Raw genomic sequence first — 24,002 nt, 5'->3', positions numbered from 1 at the left:
AAATTACAAGCAGGCCAAGGAGGCAGATGGTGAAATATACATGGCAACACATTATTGCAGACTATCAACCCCCCCCCAACCCCAAAATATATTTACTTACTTTTACGCAGAATTTTGAGTATCTTCTTCATCTGATGTGGCTCCCTCAATTTTAAGTCTGACCAGCGTTTCCTCAGCTGTTCCTTGGACCTGGTGATCCCAAACATCCTCTGCATTCTCCTCGCCACCTTGTCCATAATATGTGCCTTTCGGCGGTTAGGGGTCTTGTATGGCCCTAATTCACCATCATAGTCCTTCCTCCGCATGATGGAAACTAACTCCACCATTTCCTGGAACCGCATATTAGTGGCTTTGTATCTTCTTTGCCTTGATCGGGACGTCCCTGCCTCTGTCCCTTCACTTGTGGCATGAGAGCATCGTGCCCGCTCGTGTGACATCGCCATCTTTCCTTTCCCACAGAGATTATGGGCGGGGAAAAGATGAATTGTTACGCCATGGGCGGAGAAGAGGGCGGCGTTTAATACATACGCGGAGTGTAGAGAATGCAAACAACGTGTTTACGTAGGTTACGCGGAGAATCTTCGAGCGCATCCAGAACATACACAGTTAACGCCATATTTCCTAAACACATTGATTAGGGGCCTAGCAAAGGTGACGAGGGCGGGGTTTAATAAATACGCGGAGTGTTTAAAAGGTGCACGCCGTGATTACGCATCTTACGCGGTAATTAGGCGAGCGTGAGAAACGAGGAGCGAGAGACAGGAAGGTAAGGAAATTAAAAATGGGATCAGCAGAGGCCTAGAAAATGTAGACACATGGGATGGGGGTTTGGGCTGTTGGTTGCACCCTTTTTAAGCTATTCTGTCTATGGGGTACCACAATGTTATTTTGGTGTCCAAATGCTTTTGGACACCTCACAAAATAGAGATGTGAACAATGCTGTACCTCATTGACAAGTTTTTGAATGGTGTATTCAGATCAGGCAAAGTATTGTTCAAGTGTTGGTTGTACAGAGGTCATTAGGAAGTGTCTTTTATGTCATCCATTGTCAGGGGCATGAGATCTACACATGAAAGAGTGCCTAGATGAATACTGTCATTTGTAATCATTGTTTATTTTTCTATATTAAAAATAGTTACTGCAATGTTAAGAATGGCTCTGCATCTAGCAAATCAATGTTTGGTACAACCAATGCGGCCGAGCTGCCAATCATTGTTTAAACAAGAGAGACTGTGTTTGTAATTAGATATAGCTAATAAATTTGAAGACACATATTATATCAAGGTCAACGCTGATCCTTTTGAATATCTATTTTTCTTTGGTTTATGTTTTGCGAATCTAGACTCCAAAAGAAATATCATATTTCACAACGGGAAATGGACCAACTACAAACAAAGGAAGCTATAGAGGCCTTACTACAAAAATATCAGGACACGCCCATCCTGTGGAATTCAAAACACTCTTTATATTGTAATAAAGATGTACGAGCGGCAGCACTAGAGGAGCTAGCAAACTATATGCAAACATGGGTGCCAGGATGCACTGCCAACATGGTGAAGGATAAACTTGCCAACCTGAGAAGCACATACAGAAGAGCATACAAAGCTAATAAAAGCAAAAAATCGGGAGCAGCAGCAACACAAGCAAAGGAACCCAAACGGTGGTATTACAAACAGATGGCTTTTTTGCGGGACGAAATGGAAGGCAGGAAAACGATGTCTAGTCTTGCTTCCAACCTTTCCTCCATGCTACCTTCCAGCGGACATTCCCCAGATGACCACAGCCCTGCAGAGTCGGAGGAAGAGGGCCTGGCTGACAGAGATGCAGATCTGCCACCCTTCGATGAGGAGGTATAGTAGTTTCCTCTATATTTCTGACCTAAATAATTATTGGTGGATTAATGATTTGATATTGTAAAAGAAAAGCCAAGCTGGGAAAAAGCACAAAAAAAGGTGTACAGACAAATAGGTGTCAGGGATGACAACTGCAGGGGTCAGAAGTAGAGTCTATTCAAGTAATAATGAACAGAAAATACTAAACGAAAAACATGAAAATGAGTGTGGTTTTATTTAGCGAAATTGTAAAAAATTTCCTTTTTTTTGCACACAGGAAGAAGAGATCAGCCAGGAGGTGGCAGATCCTCACGTGTCTGTCAGCCAGGAGGAGGCCGGGGTCAGTGGCAGCCAGGAGGAGGCCGGGGTCAGTGGCAGCCAGGAGGAGGCCGGGGTCAGTGGCAGCCAGGAGGAGGCTGGGCCCAGTGGCCTGCAGCAGGTCCCCCCGGCCAGGAGAACCACCACCAGCCAGTCTTCTCCCCCCCAGGTGAGGCCATCAGGCCGAAGGAGGCAGTTGAGGCCTGTGGAGGAGGCAAGCCTCCGCATGATACAGGAGGCAAGCGCCATCATGAGGGCCCCCCTCAACCCCACAGAGGCCTTCAGTGCCTCCTTGGCACACGATTTGAATGAAGGGGAGGAGGACCAGAGAAGACTGGCAAAGGCCCTGATGAACCAGGTCCTTTGGTGGATGCAGAAGGGCCTGCTGACCCCAGACACTGGGCTATGTGACCCGGCCCGGCTTGCGGAACACCATCCTCCTGCTGCCACATCGACCCCACCTGCAAGAGCCCGTGTAAGATCCGCTGGAAGGCTGCCTGGAGGGAAGGCTGGAAAGAGGAGGAAACGTTGATTCTCTGCCTTCCATTTCCTTCCACATAAAGGACATATTGTTTGGACTACCACAGTTTGGGTTCCTTTGTTTCTGTGCTGCTGCTTCATATTTTTGTGTTTGGCTCCTGAGGCTTTGAAGTTTATCCTTCACCATGTTGGAAATGCAAGTTTGCATATAGTTTGCTATCTGTTCTAGTGCTGCCGTTCTTTTTTTGTTTGGATGACATTTGCATAAATAAATGTATTTTTGCTATCATTTGAAAACATGTCTATTGTTTGTTATACTGTGGGGATTATTAGGCAGCAAACCTTTAATAAATATACAATGGGTCATTTACAAAGGACACACTCCTTGGGGGGGGGGGGGGACATTTGGTGTGCCAACATGGTTCAATATTCTCAAATGAAACAAAAAAAAAAAAAAATTTAAATAAAAAAAAAAAAAAACATGTAAAAAAAAATTAAAGAAAATGGTGACATAACTAGAAACAACCAAAAAAAAAAAAAGATGCACATTCCTTTACAAAAATGACTAAAATAAATTATGGAGGACCACCAACCAAAACACACGTCTGGCATAGAAAACCTTATTAAAGGATTACATCACAAGCAAGAAATGTGACATTTCAGTATGGGACAACTCTATTGAAATTGCATCAGCAAGAGAACGGGGTTATTCTAGCAAGAGAAGAATTAATAAAACGAGGCAAGAAACTGTGGTTTAGTGCGCCTTTTTAAGACATTGTTCTCTTGCTAGAATAAAAGGTTTCTAATGACGAATGTGCCATATCCCAAACAAACGCGAGTTTTACCTGAACGAGCGCTCCCGTCTCCTCATTTGGACTGAGCATGCGCGGGGTTTTTGTACGCTGCTTTTGTGTACAGACGACCGAACATGTCTGACGGACACGATTCCAGCAGACTGTTTTAAAGCAAGACCAGGAAACAGTTGTTCGTTGGAAAACGGTCTGGCCGACGAATGTTTGCTGGAATCCTGTCCGTTACTGCCTACACACGATCGAACATGTCCGCTGAAACTGGTCCGCGGACCAGTTTCAGCAGACATGTTTGGTCGTGAGTACGGGGCCTCAAGCTTGTTGCAAATCTGAAGGAGCTGCAGAGAACCATAGATAGGAGGAACCATCAATGGATTAACTATAACTCAAAACTGGTTAGTAAGTTATTAAGATCAATGAGATCAAAGCCATACTGCCATAAACTATGTGAGAGACACAGCAAATATGTGGGCATTGGTTCTCTTGTTTGATAGGACCACAGTGAAACATTTTGGCCCTAGAGAAAAACACTATGTAGCAAAAGACTACACTGCTCACCACTATAACAACCTCATCTCCACATTGAAGCCAGGCAGTTTGTAAACGGCGCTTCATCGCCGTATTGCGTTCCACGCTGGAACGCATACGGCGACCACACCGTGCTGCTACAATACTCTGCTATTGCTGAAGAACTGCCATGCTCTGCAAACGAATAAGTACCATTACCACGTTACATTTATTGCTCTAGAGTTACCCTGTTCACATATTGTACTTACCAAGTACTGTATTTGAACCTGACTCAAGATTGTACTACCGTTTTGCTTGGGATTAGTTATTTTGGTTACATATAAAAGTTGTGGCATATCTTAAAGGGACATACTCTCTTAAACCATTTACTCTTCAGTTGCCTCTCTCAAGTAAATGGTATCTGCATACAGTATTCTCATATGCTACACTCTTGACATTTGTTGTTAATAGTATACGGCATTCCTGCCTGAAATACTGAACATGTTCGCTATATCTTTTTAAGGCTAATGCCTAGTACACACGAGAGGATTTATCCGCGGATACGGTCCTCCGGACCGTTTCCGCGGATAAATCCTCTGAGGATTTTGATCCGATGGAGTGTACACACCATCGAATCGAAATCCGCGCCGAATTCCCATCGCAATGACGTGTCGCGCCGTCGCCGCGATGATGACGCGGCAACGTGCGCGACGCTGTCATATAAGGAATTCCACGCATGCGTCGAATCATTACGACGCATGCGAGGGATGGGTTCGGACGGATCGATCCGGTGAGTCTGTACAGACCACCGGATCGATCCGCTGGAGCAGATTCGAGCGGATAGATTTCTTAGCATGTTAGGAAATTTTTATCCGCTGGAAATCGGTCGGCCCGAAATATATCCGCGGATAAATATCCGCTGGATCAATTTCAGCGGATCGATCCTCTCGTGTGTACGGGGCCTAAGGGTTGAAGGTATGTTGTGATACCTCCTCCCTTAGTATCTCAATGCATTCCTATATGTGAGAGATATGATGTAGTGAACTATTTTTCTCTGATTAAAGTGACGCCTGGGATCCAGTACTGAAAATCACATTTAATAGAGACGTGCATTGAAATATTTTCCTAAATGCAGTTGTGCTTCACTCCCGTTCACCGTAACCTTTTAAGGCTAGGGGTTTAAGGTATGTTGTAATACCTCCTCCCTTAGTATATTCCTATATGTGAGAGAGATGATATATTGAACCCCCAAACTCTTTTTCTCTAAATAGAGTGACGCCTGGGGTCCTGTACTGAAAATCACATTACATAATAGAGTGCATTGAAATCTTTCCCTAACCGCAGTTGTGGTTCACTCTCATTCACCGTAGTTTGTGACACAGTAGTAGCATCAGTTTTTTTTTTTTTTTGGGGGGGGGGGATTTTCATTAGGAGATACTTGGAAATTGGTCAGATGAAGGAAAGATGAATGGAAAACGATACAGATTCTTTGATACAGTTGACCACGCCCTCCTCCTAGAAAAACTTTACTCTTATGGTCTCAGTGACTGTGCTCTTCGCTGGCTCTCATCCTACCTATCCCACTGCACGTTCAATGTCAGTTACAATTCTACCTCCTCTTCTCCTGTTCTTGGACCTCTCCTATTCTCAATCTACACATCCTCCCTGGGTCAGCTGATAGCCTCCTATGGCTTTCAATATTATTTCTAAAGTGACTACACACAAATCTGTCTCTTCACCCCTCAACTCACTCCATCGTTCTCCTCACAGATCACTAATTTACTAACAGACATATCTGTCTGGATGTTACACAACTTCCTCAAACTCAACCTGTCCAAAACCAAGCTCATAATTATTTCCTCCCCCACGTGCCTCTTCTCCTCACTCTCTGTCAAGAACAATGGCACAACCATCAACCCATACCCGCATGCCAGGATGCTAGGTATTATCCTGGACTCTGAACTCTCCTTTTGGCCCCACATCCAATCACTTTCCAAAGCTTGCCGCCTTAACCTCTGCAACATCACCAAAATACACCTCTTTCTAGCCAATGAAACCACAAAACTCCTAATTTACTCCATGGCTATCTCTTGCCTTGACTACTGCAACCCCCTCCTCATTGACTTACCGTTAAATAGATTTTCCCCTTTCAGCCCACCATGAATGCTGCTGCCAGGCTTATTGACCTTACTAACCATTTAGTGCCTGATACCCCTCTCTGCCAATCCTTCAATTGGCTGCCACTCACCCAACTAATTAAATTCAAAATACTAACACTAACTTTTAAATCCATCCATAAGTCTGCCCCCAGCTACATCACTAACCTGATGTTAGTGATCGGCACTGATGAGTTTGCACTGATAAGGCAGTACTGATATGTTGCACTGCTGTGCACTGATATGCTGCACTTCTGGGCACTGATGGGCACTGATATCCTGCAATGAGGGGGCCTAATAGGCTGCTCTGATGGGCACTAATAGGCTGCATTCATAAGCTGCAGTGATAAGGCTGCACTGATAAGGCAGCACTGATGGGCACTGATGAGGCAGCACTCTTAACCTGCACTGATAAGGCAGCACTGATATGCTACACTGATGGGCACTGATTAGTCTGCACTGATGGGCACTACTGAGGCTACAATGATGGGCACTGATGAGGCGGCAATTATGGGACTGTACTAATGGGCACTGGTAGGCTGCACTGATGGGCACTGATGAGGCTGCACTGATGGGCACTAATGAGGCTGCACTGATGGACAATTATAGGCTGCACTGATGGGTACTAATGAGGCTACACTGATGGGCACTGATATGCTTTATGTTAATGTTGTTAAAGTTGTTAATATTTATTTTTGGAAATTAATTCTGCATAAAACATTTAACACTGTCATTTCATGACATAATTTACGAGGCCGTGTTTAGGGACGAACTTAGGGGCAGGGCAGGGTAGGGGTTGGGTGGGGCAACTGGTGGCAAGTAAATCTTAAGGCCTGGATAGTGGCTCAGGAAATTCTGAGCCCTGCTCTAGGGTATACTTGTGTCTGCTCTGTCACGGAGCAAACATATTTCAGGATGACCCGAGAACAATAGTGATAGCATAGAAAAACCCAATGCTTGGGAACAAGTCTTCCTCAAGATCAGTGGGTCTGGTTTATACAACTTACAGCTTCCATCAATACTGAATATTTATATGAAATAAGATCAGTTTGCAAAGTATTTGGATCTGTCAATCAATGTTGCAGTAATGATAGGGCTGGTTTGGAAGACTTGCAAAAGCCATAAAAATGTATTCTGCTAAGCTGACAGTTTTCTGGTATTATGTCTGTCAGAAATAATTTTTCTTTGCATCTTTGTCACTCAAGCCATTACATCTCAGCTATGGCTCGCTTTAGCCCAGACAACAAGAGTTATACTATGATTTAATTCCTGTGGTAGATGTTGAAGGTTTCCTATGTTTTTGTGGCACTTTCATGAATACTAAATACCTCATGTTCTACACATGCTGTATTTCCAATCTGTGCCCTGTCTATTTGTGGTTTAGGAGGCTCTCGGAGTTGCTGTATAAGATCAGAGGACTACAGGTATTTATGTGAACAAAAATAGTCCTCAAAAGCTATTCAGTCCTCAGCGAGCTCTCATAAATATTTATAGAAGCAGTCTTCCACCAGAATTCACCAATTTCCAAAACATTACTTTACAGAACTCCTGAAGACTGCAAATCATAAAATATATGTTCACAAAAAAAATATTAAAATCTGTCTTAAAGTTAGTCGTGAAAAAAGACCCCTTTCTTTCTGCAGCTACTCATGAAGAAAAAACGGTTTCACATATATATATATATATATATCTATATATACAGTACAGACCAAAAGTTTGGACACACCTTCTCATTCAAAGAGTTTTCTTTATTTTCATGACTATGAAAATTGTAGATTCACACTGAAGGCATCAAAACTATGAATTAACACATGTGGAATTATACATAACAAAAAAGTGTGAAACAACTGAAAATATATTTCATATTCTAGGTTCTTCAAAGTAGCCACCTTTTGCAGCAGACACATCTCTAGAACTGTTAAGAGGAGACTGTGTGAATCAGGCCTTCATGGTAGAATATCTGCTAGGAAACCACTGCTAAAGAAAGGCAACAAGCAGAAGAGACTTGTTTGGGCTAAAGAACACAAGGAATGGACATTAGACCAGTGGAAATCTGTGCTTTGGTCTGATGAGTCCAAACTTGAGATCTTTGGTTCCAACGCCCGTGTCTTTGTGCGACACAGAAAAGGTGAACGGATGGATTCTACATGCCTGGTTCCCACCGTGAAGCATGGAGGAGGAGGTGTGATGGTGTGGGGGTGCTTTGCTGGTGACACTGTTGGGGATTTATTCAAAATTGAAGGCATACTGAACCAGCATGGCTACCACTAAATATTGCAGCGGCATGCTATTCCATCCATCAGGACAATGACCCCAAACACACCTCCAGGCGGGGGAAGGGCTATTTGACCAAGAAGGAGAGTGATGGGGTGCTGCCCCAGGTGACTACCTCTTGAAGCTCATCAAGAGAATGCCAAGAGTGTGCCAAGCAGTAATCAAAGCAAAAGGTGGCTACTTTGAAGAACCTAGAATATGAAATATATTTTCAGTTGTTTCACACTTTTTTGTTATGTATAATTCCACATGTGTTAATTCATAGTTTTGATGCCTTCAGTGTGAATATACAATTTTCATAGTCATGAAAATAAAGAAAACTCTTTGAATGAAAAGGTGTGTCCAAACTTTTGGTCTGTACTGTATATAATAATAAAATGTTGTAACTGACTCATTAGAATACAATGAAGTCTTGTTCCTCATATAATAATAAATAGTAGATATTTCTTCCAGTAATACCAAGTGTATATATAAATTGTGACATTATGAAAGGTACGATGATTGATGGACGTTATGTTTCACCACGCATGTGTTCATATGCAGGGAACTAAGGTGGAATCCGGCCCAGGTTTTACAAGCCACCTTGGCAGGGCTGGTTCCGGACCAGATTTTGGGGGCCGCTTGTGACCATCAGCAGGTGATATAAATAAAGCAGGACTGGAGCAAGAGTTTTTTCTTGGCCTGGAACTGAGGAAGCTAAACCTGAGAGAGATATTGATGTAAAGTTTGCTTTGTGAGAGAAAAGATTTGCATTATCTTTGTTTTGTTGGTGACTGGGAGAAGCCCTTCACCTGCAAGTTAGGAAACCTGAAATGTTTAGTTAGTGCCTGGATGGCAAGTATTTATTTTCGGTTCTGTTTGTTTCATTTACATGCAACCTTTTTAAAAAAAATTGGCTACAAGTCAGATTTTAAGAAAACCTGCCGTCTGGACTACCTTTTTTTCCAGGGAAGGTGATCTCCATTTGAGCTAACCACCCACTATATATATATATATATATATATATATATATATATACACACACACACAGTCAGGTCCATAAATATTGGGACATCAACACAATTCTGATCTTTTTGGCTCTATACACCACCACAATGGATTTGAAATGAAACAAACACTTTGGGCCAGATTCACAGAAAAAGTACGTAGGAGTATCTGCTGATACTCCGGCATACTTTCAAATTTGCCACGTCGTATCTTTATTTTGAATTCACAAACAAAGATACGACGGCATTTGGCAAAGATCCGACAGGCGTACGGCTTCGTACGCCTTCGGATCTTAGGATGCAATACTTCGGCACCCGCTGGGTAGAGTTTGCATCGTTTTCCGCGTCGGGTATGCTAATTAGCTGTTCACGGCGATCCACGAAGGTACGCGCGTTCGTCGCATTCTCTTACGTCGTCGCTAGTCGGATTTTCCCGTCGTAAAGTTGCGATTGCTATTTAGGTGGTGTAAAATTAGACAGCCCATGTTAAAGTATAGTTCCCGCATCGAATTTCAAATTTTTCGAAAGTACGTTATTTCAAAACGGAGCATGCGCAGTACGTTCGGCGCAGGAATGTGCCTAATTTAAATGATACACGCCCCATTTGAATAAGGCAGGCTTGCGCCGGACGGCTTTACGCTACGCCGCCGCAAGTTTACAGGCAAGTGCTTTGTGAATCAAGCACTTACGCTGAAAACTTGCGGCGGTGTAACGTAAATGGGATACGTTACGCCGCCGGATTTCTACATGAATCTGGCCCAATGTGCTTAACTGCAGACTTTTAGCTTTAATTTGAGGGTATTTACATCCAAATCAGGTGAATGATGTAGGAATTACAACAGTTTGTATATGTGTCTCCCACTTTTTAAGGGAACAAAAGTAATGGGACAATTGGGTGCTCAGCTGCTCCATGGCCAGGTGTGTGTTATTCCCTCATTATCCCATTTACAAGGAGCAGATAAAAGGTCCAGAGTTAATTTCAAGTGTGCTATTTGCATTTGGAATCTGTTGCTGTCAACTCTCAATATGAGATCCAAAGAGCTGTCATTATCAGTAAAGCAAGCCATCATTAGGCTGAAAAAATAAAAAAATGCGTTAATAAGTTCCATTCACGTCGACTAGGCATTGAGCGGGCGTAATTTCATTTGAAAATTCGACGTGATACTGAGCATGCGCGCGCATGGGCCGTTCGATAAAAGCATCATTTACGTGGGGTCACAAAACATTTACATACAACACGCCCCCTACCAGCCTAGTTTGAATTAGGCGGGCTTACGCTGTATCAGATACACTACCCCGCCGTAACTTAGAGCGGAAGATGTTTCTGAATACGGGACCTGCCGCTCTAAGTTACGGCGGCGTAGTGTATCTGAGATACGCTACGCCCGCCTAAAGATAGGCGCTTTTTTGAGAATCTGGGCCAATATTTTTTTCTTTCTCCTATAAAACATATCCAATAAAAAAAATGTAAAAAATTAAATTTCTTCATAAATTGTGGCCAAAATGTACATAAAAAATAAAAAAATACCAATAAGTGTATATTGATTGGTTAGTGTGAAAGTTGTAGTGTCTACAAACTTTGCTATGCTATATATACTGGAATTTTTATTTTTTTAATACTACTAATGGTAGTGATCATCGACTTATGATGGGACTGCGATAGTGCTAGTGCAGTGGATTATCTGACACTGACTGACGCTGGGAGGGACTGACTAACTGCCACTGACATCACCAGTGACATTAATACAGTGATCAGTGATAATACTATACTGTCACTGTGCTAATGACAATGGCTGGGAAGGGGTTAACATCTAGGGCAATCAATGGGTTAAAAGTGTCTCTAACTTTGTGTAATGTCTGTGCTGCTTTTTACTAAAGATCTCTCAGTTTCTAAAACTGACAGGTCGCTCAGGTGTTTACCAACACAGAGCTCTGGGATGTTATTACACCTTGCCATCAGCAGGTCCCGGCCATAAATCATTGGACAGAACTTGCTAACAAGCTTCCAAATGAAGTGATTGTTTTTATACTTAGAAAAAGAAAACTAGCCAAGCTGCTTAGAATGTGTAGATTGGCTAAAATCTTGTCAGGAACATTCTATACGTATATGGGCAATATAGGCAGCTGTACCCAATACAAGCCAGCTAACTGATCCTAAGGTTCCTTTACGGATCCTGATACAGCAACTATATGCCCTCTCTCACTCTGTGGCTGTAAAATCTAATATGATTTTTAGTTAGCCTCTATGTCATTGCTTAACTTTTTGCATGGGGTTCAGAAAATGTTAGCTCCATTTTAAATAGGACCTTAAATTGAACCTTTGAGTACCTTAAGCTTCAGTGGGAGAAGCAAAATATTTCAGCGGATGTGGCTTTGGCGGAGATCCATGGTCTGGGCCAGTTTTCAAGTCTACACTAGGTTGGCTGGGCAGGAGTGGGAAGCTTCTTTGATTTTATACAGTTGCCAGAACCCAGGCAACAATTCCTACAAATATCAGGAGGACTATTATGTATAGCCACACATGTAAGTTTTAGGTGGTTACCTGTAGTGGGGGCAGGTGATTATTATAACATTAAGGCAGAAAATGCATAACAATACAAGGTCACCTTCACTGACAGCTCCCACCTCTGAATACAAAATGCCTGGTCAAGACTGTAAAATGTAAAGCTTTGTGAAAAAAAAAAAAAAAACTTACCTTGACCTGGTTTCTGCCCCATCAGTGACATCACTGTGCCTCATTGCTGTCTCATTTCTGCAATGTGCTGCACAGCACAGTGATATTATCTGGTGCTCTAGAAAGTAGGTGGAAGCTGAGGTCAGGGTAAGCACTTTTTATTTTTTTGTCTGCTGAACCGGCCGAACTTCAATCCATGTATGGCCGGCTTAAGTTTGCACACTGTTGAATGATATCTTGGTATTCATAACATCTCCTGCAATGGAGAAGAGGAGAGGCATTGGAGTGGGCTGGAATGGGGCCAAACTAAGTGGGGGGTACCAGCAGCTGGTAACTTCCTATGAAGGAACTACGGGATGATGGTGACAACACCAGTCACCCAGCACATAGCCAGCTGTCTTAGGTAACTGGTCCTCATAGCAAAAAAATACAGCCTATACCCACTCTAAAGAGAGACTTTGCAGACACTTTGCCAGTTTCTGGCATGTTTTAAGATAGAATAGATGGTAATTTTAGCTATGGTGAGCAAGCTGCTACAACATTACAGCTTATGTGCTCAATGTTCAGCTTTAAATGTTTGTGGAAATACACAAATGCAAATGCTCTATACACATAAAGCAAGTAGGCCTGACACAGAGGGTGCAATGCATGATTTAACCGACTGCACTGCCTACCACAAACGACTACATGCTTACATATACCCAAGTCAAAGGTCATATGTCATGTTCACCGATCTTTTGTCTCTGGAAATGGCCATACATGACTAATAATTTACATGAAATGCAAATATTTCAGGCATCATGTATAACAGCTGTACCAAGCAGTTACTTCACATGTACTAAATGCCGTTTTTTTTTTTTTCATTTTCAAACCTGTAATAAATGAACTGACTGTGACATTTCAGTTTTTGTAAAAGGCTGAAGAGGTAGAGCGCGTGACTATTTCTTATATCTCCCAGGGACTGTATTGATAAAATATCCACACTTGAGTTTCTGGGATTGCATACATGCAGTGGCCATTATGAGGGATTCCCACTCTCCCTGCTGAATTGCTTTTATTGTGTGTCATGGAAAAGGCAAAAGGAGCAGCTGAACACACAAAGGTGGTCAGAAACGCCCAAAACTCCCAGGCGGACAGCAACAAAGTCAGGAATTATTGCAAGGAGATCTCATTGTTATAGTATCCATAACATATAAAAAAAAAACAGGGGCTGGCTCAGCATGCCAGGCTTTATTTTTAAAGTGGTATAAAAAGCAAAAACAAAATTTCACTCCACTGTAGCTTACAAATATTGGGCCAGATTCACAAAAGAGATACGACGGCGTATCTCCTGATACGCCGTCGTATCTCCTGTCGCATCTATGCGGCTGATTCATAGAATCAGTTACGCATAGATAGCCCTAAGATCCAACAGGTGTAATTGACTTACACGTCGGATCTTAGGATGCAATACTTCGGCCGCCGCTGGGTGGAGTTTGCGTCATTTTCCAGCGTCAGGTATGCAAATGAGCTTTTACGGCGATCCACGAAGGTTTTCGCGTTCGTTACGTCATCCCTAGTCGTTTTTTCCCGTCGCAAAGTTTGGCCTGCTTTAACATGGCTTAAATTTAGACAAACCATGTTAAAGTATGGCCGTCGTTCCCGTGTCCAATTACATTTTTTATTTTTTTTGCGTAAGACATCCGGGAATACGAAAGTACATTACGCACGTCGCCGTTCAAAAAAATGACGTAATTTTGCGCAAAGCACGGTAGGAATTTCAAAACGGAGCATGCGCAGTACGTCCGGCGCGGGAGCGCGCCTAATTTAAATGGTACACGCCCCATTTGAATTAGGCGGGCTTGCGCCGGACGCCTTTACATTACACCGCCGTAAGTTTACACGTAAGTGCTTGGTGAATGAGGCACTTGCGCTGAAAACTTGCGGTGGTGTAACGTATAGACGATACGTTACGCCGCCGCAGTTATATGTGAATCTGGCCCATTGTACTTAGATGTGGTGGCTGCAATTTCTCCCCCTTATTTTGCCAATAAATCTGTTCATGTTTTACTTTCTTTAACAGACCAAGCTGTCCAGCAAAAGTTGCAGTTGAAGTGTTGAGACAAATGATTTACCACTGACAGGGGTGCTAACAATGATCAGATTTTATTTATTTAGTTAAAACTTTTCACAAAAAAAAAACTGTTGCTGTAACTACTTAAAAATGTTTTAACTAGCGTTCGGCCGAGAAACACGTTGCACTTTAGCAGACGTGCAGGGGTGCCATTAATTCTTAAGCTGGCAAGGACCGACAACATTTCAATCCATCTATGACCATTCCTGCTCAAGAGATATCGATCTAATGATTGGCTTCTCTCCAATGGGAATGTTGGAGAATTTTCCTTCAAATCAGCCCATGCAGAAAATTGGCTACAGTGCTGATCAGTGTATTCTGACAGTGGAAGGATCCCCACTGGCAATATACATTAAGAATTCCTCCATTCACTTTGCATGTGTGGATGAGGAATCCGATTTTTTTTAATCATCCCGCTGGCTGATTGAAGAAAACTGATTCATCTATGACCAGTTTTAATGGCACCCCGCATCGGCAAACATGGCCCAATTTATAAAAAAGGGTCAGAGACTTCTTTCCCCATATTTCTGCAGGTAGAATGCAGTGAACCAAGTCTTAATGTGTTAGTCAAGCCCATCTAAACCTGCTAGTGCATGTCAGGCCCCGTACACACGACCGAGTTTCTCGGCAGAATTCAGCCAGAAACTCGATCGGAGCTGAATTCTGCCGAGAAACCCGGCCGTGTGTACACTTTCGGCCGAGGAAGCCGACGAGTTCCTCGTCGAGCCAAATAGAGAACATGTTCTCTATTTCCTCGTTGTTCAATGAGGAAAGTTGGCTCGCCGAGATCCTTCACACAGAACTCGACGAGCAAAACGATGAGTTTTGCCCGTCGAGTTCCTCGGACGTGTGTACGGGGCCTAACACTTACTTTTTACCCAGATTGACAATGCTGCTGTGCAAATTATTCTCTTTTGCTCCCTCATCCAAAGTCGAGACATCCTAAGACAGGAAGTTACTGGCTGGATCAAAAGGTGAAAAGAAAAAGTCTAAAAAAAGAAAACGAATACAGCCACCACATTTAAGGCTTGGTATGCTGCTATATGCTGTATTACATTTTTGTTTTTGGGTTTAAGACTGCGTTTAAAAAAAAAATTCTGAATGGACATACTTTTAATTCAATAGTTGTGTCTGAAGAAAAATATGTAGAGGTTCAGCTGGTCTGATAGTCCGAAGAAATTTGACAGATCTCTCATTGACCATCATTTTTAGCTACAGATCTGTCCTTGTGTGGCCACCTTATGTCACACTTGTTGTTTCAATTTTACTGGTCAAGAGCCAAAGTATGTATGTGTTGGCAACCTCTGGATGTGGCAAGGCATTGGCAGTAGTTACAGCTGTGTGTTGATCTCATTCAGGCATGCATAAACATCTATAGTACATGTACATAGCTCCCAACCGTCCCTGATTTTGACAGACTGTCCCTGATTTGGAGCAATGTCCCTCTGTCCCTCTTCCCCCCTTATTTGTCCCTCATTTTGGTCTGATCCATATAGTTGTGTATAAAATGCACTTTTTATTTTTCAAAAAGTTTCACAGTGCTAAACCTTTCATCCAAATTCTAAATAGCTGCATTTGGAAATTGTAAAAGCCAATATAAAGGAATAGAAGTGGTATAAAAAAAACCTGTGTGCATTTAATTAACTTACTTTTGGTCAATTCTCCTTTAAGGGTGTGTGGCAGGGGGCGTGTCTTGTGCCTACATACATTTGCTAGTGGGTTCCAATCTCGAAATGTTGGGAGGTATGCATGTATGATCAAATATGAAACGTTCTCACTGCATTTCAAATCCACAATTACAAAGCATAAACTTTTTTATGATGACTACTGACTGAGCCTGATTTATTACACTGCCTGAAATAAATGTGCTGCATATATGGTACTGACCTGCAAAATGAATGGGGAAATCTCATTGGTTACCCTGGTAAAAATGGGCAACTCTTGTTTCAGATATAAATAAAACTCTGTGAACTGCGCACTAGTGAAAACTACTGTATGGAAGCTTTGTTTCAGCACAGGAACTGCATCTACATACCATAATCATTCACACATACTTTGGAAGTTCAACTTTCTGTTCTCAAGTTGTTCATCCATGATGTTATAATAAATAATCATTCATATTCTATGTTTACTCATTGTATTGTATTACAACAACAGCAAACCACCAAGGGCAACTAATAAAAGCTTGCTCAGCAGCCCCTTGCTCTTTACCATTCCTGTTCTTTTTGGCAAAAGAAAACTTTTGTGAAGGTGGCGAAACTCTGAGCTCTGTGCCAAATGCATCACGCTGACACAATAAGCTTTTGCTTGTGAATGATTAATAAAACATGTTCGAAGTCTAACTTGGAGAAGGTCGGTTTTCCACGTGCAAACTGACACTAAAAAGCCAAACATTCATAGGACAATATATTATTGCTAAGGCTGCTTAGCAGAAATGGGTGGAAATCTTATAGATCTAACCATGATTTAATATAGTTTGGGCAGAACTTGGGAAGCTTACGACAGATAAATTGTTCAGCTGACAGGAAAGCACATGCTATAGACACACCTCATGTTTGTAAGCTTATTCATCTTCCTGAACATATTTTAGGTACGTCTTTCAAGACATAATAAATTAACTGCAGTTTTATCATATTTCTTACAGTGTAATGAATACTTTTTTTCAGAAACTAAATATATTTCCTTTTGAATGCCTATGATTTTTACACAAAATGCTGAATGTCAGCTGAAAAGTCCTGGGCTCCTCTAAATCTTCAGTTGTGATAAACAAAATACATCCCAAATGTATCAAAACAAAGTCTTGAGTGGTCCATACATGGATAGAAATTTGAAAGGTTCAGCAGGGACTTCCAAATTTTGATCCATGTATGAGCAGGCTGCTTGTACAGAAGTGGATAGACCAGTCTGCTGTCCACATGTTCAGCGCCGCCAGCTAATGCCAACAGGGCTGATCAGTGTATTCTGATGGTGGAGAAGGCTCCCTTCTATCATAATACAAGACCTCAGCAGGGGTGATGTGGATTAGGGGTATTGGGTCATTTTTTTGCATTCAACCATCTGGTTAAATGCAAAAATATACTCATCTATGGGCTGCTCTAAGCTCACTATACATTTGGAAATGTGCCTAGTGGGTGGCCCAATCACAACCCTTCCAACTGGGAATTTGAGTAAGTCAGGTAGAAAATTGTTCAGCGAACAATGGCTGCATCCAAAAAGATACAGCTGTTGATTGGGTAATCGCAGCAGGAGTTTTGTCCATTTGCAAGGATAGAGGTTAGGGAGGAATCTGTTTGCTTTACGTTCAGCCCATAGGCTGAATAAAAAAGAATCTGTATGCAAACAGCCAGCTTTAAATATACTTTCCAACTTTCTGAGATGGGATAGAGGGACACTTTCTAGCATTTGTACCACTCCCCCAGTTCTACAGAACATAAAGAATTAATATACAAAAAAAACTCTTTTTTACTTCTACTTTTACTGTACACTTGCTTTGAAAAATAGGATAAAGGTTAGGGAGAAAATAACAGTTTTTGTAAAATAGCAAAAAATGTTGGAGGTCTAAATATCAGACCAAAAAGAAGGGAAGCTGGGGAGGTTAGATAAAGAAAGGGTTTGGTTCCAAAAGAGGGAAAGTCCTTCCAAATGGGGGGCAGTTGACAAATATACCTACAGTTTTTGTTTTTTAGAAAGAAGCTACACCCTGTGTAGAAAAGCCTGCACCATGTGTGCTCTCTGTGTGAACGCAGTGGTCTATATACACACGACCGTTATTCATGTCATGCAAAAAAAAAACGTTTTTCTCAACGTGATTTGTGTCGTGATTCCTCTCAAGCCTGCCTTGCATACAGATGTTCGTCTGTATGCAAAGAGCAGTGACGTACAACACGTACAACAACGTGTACGACGGCACTATAAAGGGGAAGTTCCATTAGAATGGCGCCACCCTTTGGGCTGCTTTTGCTAATTTCGTGTTACCGCGTGCTAATAAAAGTGCTATCTCCATTACGAACGCTAGTTTTACCAGAACAAGCGCTCCCGTCTTATAACTTTCTTCTGAGCATGCGCGTTTTTCTCCCCCTCGTAAAAGCGCACACACGATCGTTTTTCACAACGTGATAAAGAAACAAAGTGAAAAACTATGAGAAAAAATAGAGCAGATTCTAAAAAAAATTGTGCCATTTTTCTCATCGAGCATACACACGACCGTTTTTCACAACCAATTTAAAATTTGTATTGAATTTTTCTCGTCATGAAAAACGGTCGTGTGTAGACGGCATAAGGCTTTGGACAATTTTTTTTAATACCTGAAATGTATTTAGCTGATTTAAACTAAAAGTTCAATGGGCCTTTAGTGTGTGTGTGTGTTTTTCTGCAGGTAAGGCAGAAAGAAGGAAGCACAATGCGTGCACTCTGGTTCCAAAGACCCTCAGAAGCTTGTTCAGGTATTAGCCCCAAGGCAATATACTGTAAGTCCACATAAATTAAACACTCAGAGGGATGGTGTTGTCTGAAACAAAATGATGCCTCTTTGCTGCATTTCACCCACTTCCCATTTTAATATAGGAAACAATGATCTGAATATCTCACAACTGTCACTCATTTGGAGGGACTGTACATCTTTTGGAATCAAATTCATCTATCCTCTCCAGTTGTTCATCATTTTGGTCTGATGTATAGACTACTATAAAAATGCAATATTAACTACCAAAAGTTGTTATACTATACAACACCTTTGATTCCACCTCTAAATTACAGAATGTATTATATTAAAAAAAAACAATATAAACATAGTGGTGAAAAAAGATTATACCATTAATTTTTGCATATTAATTCTTCATGATCCATGTAACTGGGAAAGTACAGAAAGGTATTATTTTCCTACATATGTTGTGTCCCTCAAAATGTTTGCCTCCATATAATTTTAGAAATCTGGGAGGTATAGAGCTAAGACAGACAATGTTTAATTGTATTTTCTATTGTAGACCTCTCTGTCAATTGTAAATACAGTATATACCCACACGTGTACAATAATAGCATGGGGTTTTGCTTATTAATGCCTGTACTGTAAGTAATTTTGGGATAACTTTTTGCATTAGGCTAAACATACACTGTCAGTGTTCCAAGGGATATACAACAGGGAGGAGGAATTTTCCACTGCTGGTTGTTGTATTCTGTCCGTTGGCAACTGTGGCTGTCAGAATTACCAAACATTGTCTTCATCTAATTGGATACAGCCACTGCTTGACCAACAATTTTCCACCCAGCTTCTTAAATGTTTAGATCAAAGGATGTTGGGTGAGAGGGTGCCAACAGGGCAACCCAATGCTCTAAATATGGCCAGCTTTAGCCACAACCTACATCTGGTAGCAGAAACTGCCAGCTCATTATCTTTTTTTACACAGCAATTTCTCCCTCCAGCAATAACCACACTCTCCGGAAGCACCTATGCATTGTAGCAACTGTCTTAAAAATGCTTCTTGTATATTCACAGACCCCACCTTCCACAACATCTGGGCTTGTCGAAAGGTTGCTTGGGCCACTAGCATTATAATATAGGATAGAGACAGTAGCTGTGTACTGCATTAACTCTGAAACCAAGCACCAGAGAAACATAAAGTGGTGTTTTGGGTAGAGTTGAAGAGCAACATTGCTATGAAAGAGGTATGAGATGACATCTTATGTTTGCGTTGTGCAAATTGTCAAATGTTAAAAAATCTTCCTCCTAAAATAACTATAAAAATAATTATTTCACATACTGTACATACAGTAGAACTATGTGAGGTACTGTAATCATTGTTGTAAAAAAAAAACATACACTATATAGTTTGGAACTGATTTTACTTGTATGAACATATTTAATAAATATGAATGACGCTCAATCTGAATATCTGACATGGTAGTTTTATTATAGTTTTTTTTTTTTCTGACAATTTTCCTTTTACCAGGTGATTCTGCCAGTAATATTGTGCCTCATTCCTTGTATTGTGCTCCTTTGTAGGAGCCATGTTGTCATGCGAGACAGCACTCCTCATTTGGACTATAAACATCTTCCCCTTTCCATAACATACTGGGAGTAGAGGTCTTCTGTAGTTAACAGCACAATTAACTAAGTCGGACTGATGACATCTTGGATGTCAGTTTAGTGCAGAGGATGTTATAAGGCAAACCAGATGTCTGGGACACTGAGAGTTAAAAAGTTGCACATTTTTACCGCGATGTTGCTGCGATTTTTTACAGTGATGTTGCTGTTATTTTTACTGTATGCTTTGCTGAGAATTTGTACAGGTCACCAATGTAAAAAGCAAAAAAACATCTGTAATCTGCCCCAAAGAAGCTCATGTTCTTTTTTGAGCTTCAGCCTGGGTCCACATTAGCGTGATTTCAGAGATTGCATGTGATGTCTGAGCAATGCAAGTTCAGCCATATAGTTGTATGGCTGAACTCGCATTGGATTCGTACACAAAAATGTGCAGGAACTTTTTTCCCCATAATAGAATCGGATCGCATTGGGTGTTCTCAATCCGATTCCTGTACGAGTTCACAGTTTGCACTGTGATCTGTGAACTAAACTGGGGATATTGTTAACTTTGGTATTGACAACCACACTGGTTTGCACAAGGCAGTGTGAACTTCCTGCAGGAGAGTAGCGATCCGGGAACCGGTGCTGGAATCGCGCTGGTTCCCACATCGCACTAGTGTGAACCCGGGGTAAGGCACTTTTCAGGTGTTTTGCTTCAGGTGACAAAACGCTCAGATGTGAACAGGTGCCATTGAAATTAATGTGATTTTGCTTGTTGGGCTTTTTTCAGACATTTTTTTCGGGCGTTTTACGAACATTTTATGAGTTGAAAACACTCAGGTGTGAATGTAGTCTAAAGGCAAAGTAGCTTTTTTGGCCATACCTCACCTATGGATCACAGGAGTGCAGTTTAAAGCCTCACTCAGCCGGTCCAGGCTTGGGAAAGATCCCAATTTCACAGTCGGGATCCACCCAGATTTCCAGCCTGGCAGCTGTCTCAGCCTCTCAGCTGTGTCACTGACAGACTCAACCAGCCATTCCCTCCCCTCCCCAGCCCAACACTCCAGTGAGCACTAAACCCAGTGGTAGGTTAACCCAAACGGGAACACTCAGAGGTCCAACAACATGCAGAAAGCAGGTTTCAGCCAAACTTAGAGCACCTATTAGGAGGGGCAGAGTGTTGCCTGGCTGTCTCATGGCCAAGAGGGAATATGTCCAAAGAAGCTGTCAGCCCTACACTTTCCCTCATCTGGAACCTTTCCCTGCCACTTGTTCTGTCCCTCACAGGCGGGGTACGTGTTCCTACTGTACTCACTCACAAAATGCGTGCCAAGCCTGGGAGACAGGGCCTTAAATAAGCTCAGCCCGATCCAAGATGGCTGCTGGAGTCACATGGGGTGGCATAATCCAATTGGATTGCTTTCCAAGTGACTCGGGAAACCATAGAGGAACCAAGTTCCTCTAGACTTCCTCTCCAGTTGTAGTGCTGCTCTGGGAAAGCGCCAGCTGCAGTGGAAAGCGAAGACTGCATCTGCCTACAAACTGGCACACATATGTTTTTGGATTTTTTTTGGAGGGGGCAAGCAAGTATCCTTTTTTAGTAGTATCCACTCCCACTTCTTTGTTCCTTGCTTAGGTGAGGATGATTTCACTTTGGCCAACCCCCTCCTGGATTAACGTCCAATATTCCAAGAGGCCGCAGGGCCAGTTAAAAGGCAGGCTCTGTCTTGCACATACAAAGTCATTGAAAGTGACATCTGGCTCCTGAAAACCAACGTGATGGTGTGGTGAACAACAGGCACCCTGAAAAGCCACAGCTTCCTAGAAGACAACACTGGACTGCATAGACTGGTAGGTATTTATTTCTTAAAAGTCAGCAGCTACAGTATTTGTAGATGCTGACTTTTAATTTACCCATTTACTGCTGAAGTTCTTCTATACAAATTAGCAATTTAGGAATAAGAACTCTTTACTAAATAAGACCAATACTATTTGCATACTGAAGAGTGTTACTTCACTTTTTTTCTGTAACTGTGACCTGTTTACATAGTGTTAGCAGTCTCTGTGAAGTAGTCAAAGAAAGCTAACAAAATTAAAACAATATATTTCTTAATGTATGAAGCATTCCTTATTAAACAGAGGTGACATAATCCAAACTGTTTTGATTTGTAAGGAATTTGATTAAATGAAATTACATACAATGTAATTTTTTGCAAACAGATAACTGAAACAAGAAAATAAGTAACATTTGCATAACCTTTTTCAATTGTGCATCATAAGGCTAGGTCAGTGTATTAAACATCAACAAGTTTTGAATCTTCAAGAACTAAAATACCAGTTGATTAAAGACAGCTGGGGATCAAGAAGTAAAATATTATGGGGTGATAGATTATTTCATGTGTAGTGTTACCTAGGTAATTAAAAGAAGCAAAAAGAAAGCTCTTTATTAAGAGTCAACATCACAGAGTAACCGAGGCTCCAAAAGTTAATCCCCCTAAACCAGCCCATACTACGTAGCATAAAAAGTTAAATAGAGATGTAGTTACAGCTATATTAATGGTCAGCTTATGTGTATGCACATTGTAACAATGAATGCCAGTTTTTTAGTAATACTGTATCTGACAAAAAGAAACATATCTGGGACAAAACGTAAAGCTTTGCTCTGGGATTGTATAAGTAAATAGTGCTGCGCAATATAAAATAAAGTGCAATAAACACAGTAATTAGACAATAATAAATTAGTGATAATTAATTGCATATATAATGCATAAATAAAAGTCCAAAAAGTGAAAAAAGATTTCCAAGGAACAGTAAGACAACCACTCCAAATCTTCATCGGTGACTTCAAACTTCAAATATAGTGATCCCTCCACCGTTAAGAATGGCTACTCTCACCTTAAGGTATGGACCCCTGTTTTACCAGGCAGTCATACCAGCAGCAATCAATACGCAGATTGGTGCGTTGTGTGAATGGCAAACTTCTTAAGCTCAGCAGCATTGGGATCATAAATGAGATAAAAAACAGATCTAAGTGCTCTCTGTTTTAAAAACGGCTTAAATTTATTAAAAAAGGCTTATACTCACATTAGCCCAAATGATAAACGGCAGAAAGGTAATACACACAGCGTGTATTTTCACAGAGACGGCAGAGAGAGACTTCAGGTACCTTCCCCCGTACGCATTACGTTGTAGCAACTTTCTCAGCGGGCGGGGATTTGCTCTGGGATTGCATGAAAATGCATCTGAAGAGCATGTGGCAGTTCACCTATCAATATATCTAGTGACAAAGCAACTTCAATAGTTGTTTAGGAAAAATACATTATCTGATAGACTGGTTAAATACTGTATTCTGTATAAGAATAAATTGGACAACTCAACCTAATGCCCTGTACACACGATCGGAATTTCATCAAAGTTTACATAGAGAACATGTTTTCTTTTACTCCGATGAGATTCCATCAGAATTTCTATGTGATTTTGGTCGGACAAAGGTCCGACTGTGTGTACGGGGCTTAAGGTTCACCCATTGGATCACCTGCTTTGGTCATTTTCTTTGTAGGTGGCTTGCACATATCTGTATGCAAAGTCCTCAATGCCAGTTTAAAAACGATTTATCTCTAATTTCACCACACGTTTGCAGGTGCATTGGTTCATATGATTATATCTCAAAGCACCCATGCTTCTGTATACTTTATAAATCCAAGAACAGAAGGGTATTATCGGAATACTCACAAAATTTCCCTCATTATGTGAGGCCTTTGCTTGAACCACAAAATGTCTTTGAAACCAGCTGACTCTATATTGACAACATCAACATCTTTCTCACATGTCAAA

At 41.4% G+C, this 24,002-nt stretch overlaps 1 protein-coding gene across 6 annotated transcripts in view; it reads right to left on the bottom strand.

Annotated features, from left to right (window-relative positions):
* The window catches only part of BMPR1B (bone morphogenetic protein receptor type 1B), a 638,082-nt gene that overhangs the window by 400,557 nt on the left and 213,523 nt on the right, over positions 1-24,002 (bottom strand). The window contains exon 2 of one of the 6 annotated variants that reach the window (XM_040328014.1): positions 12,058-12,292. The exons of the other annotated variants lie outside the window; for them this stretch is intronic. The gene's annotated coding sequence lies outside the window, so the exon portion shown is untranslated. The remainder of the gene's footprint in view (positions 1-12,057; positions 12,293-24,002) is intronic. 6 annotated transcript variants of the gene reach the window in all.

This window comes from Rana temporaria, chromosome 1, assembly GCF_905171775.1.
Source record: "Rana temporaria chromosome 1, aRanTem1.1, whole genome shotgun sequence".
Classification (NCBI taxonomy): Eukaryota; Metazoa; Chordata; class Amphibia; order Anura; family Ranidae; genus Rana; species Rana temporaria.
This window is presented reverse-complemented; position numbering and strand designations above follow the sequence as displayed.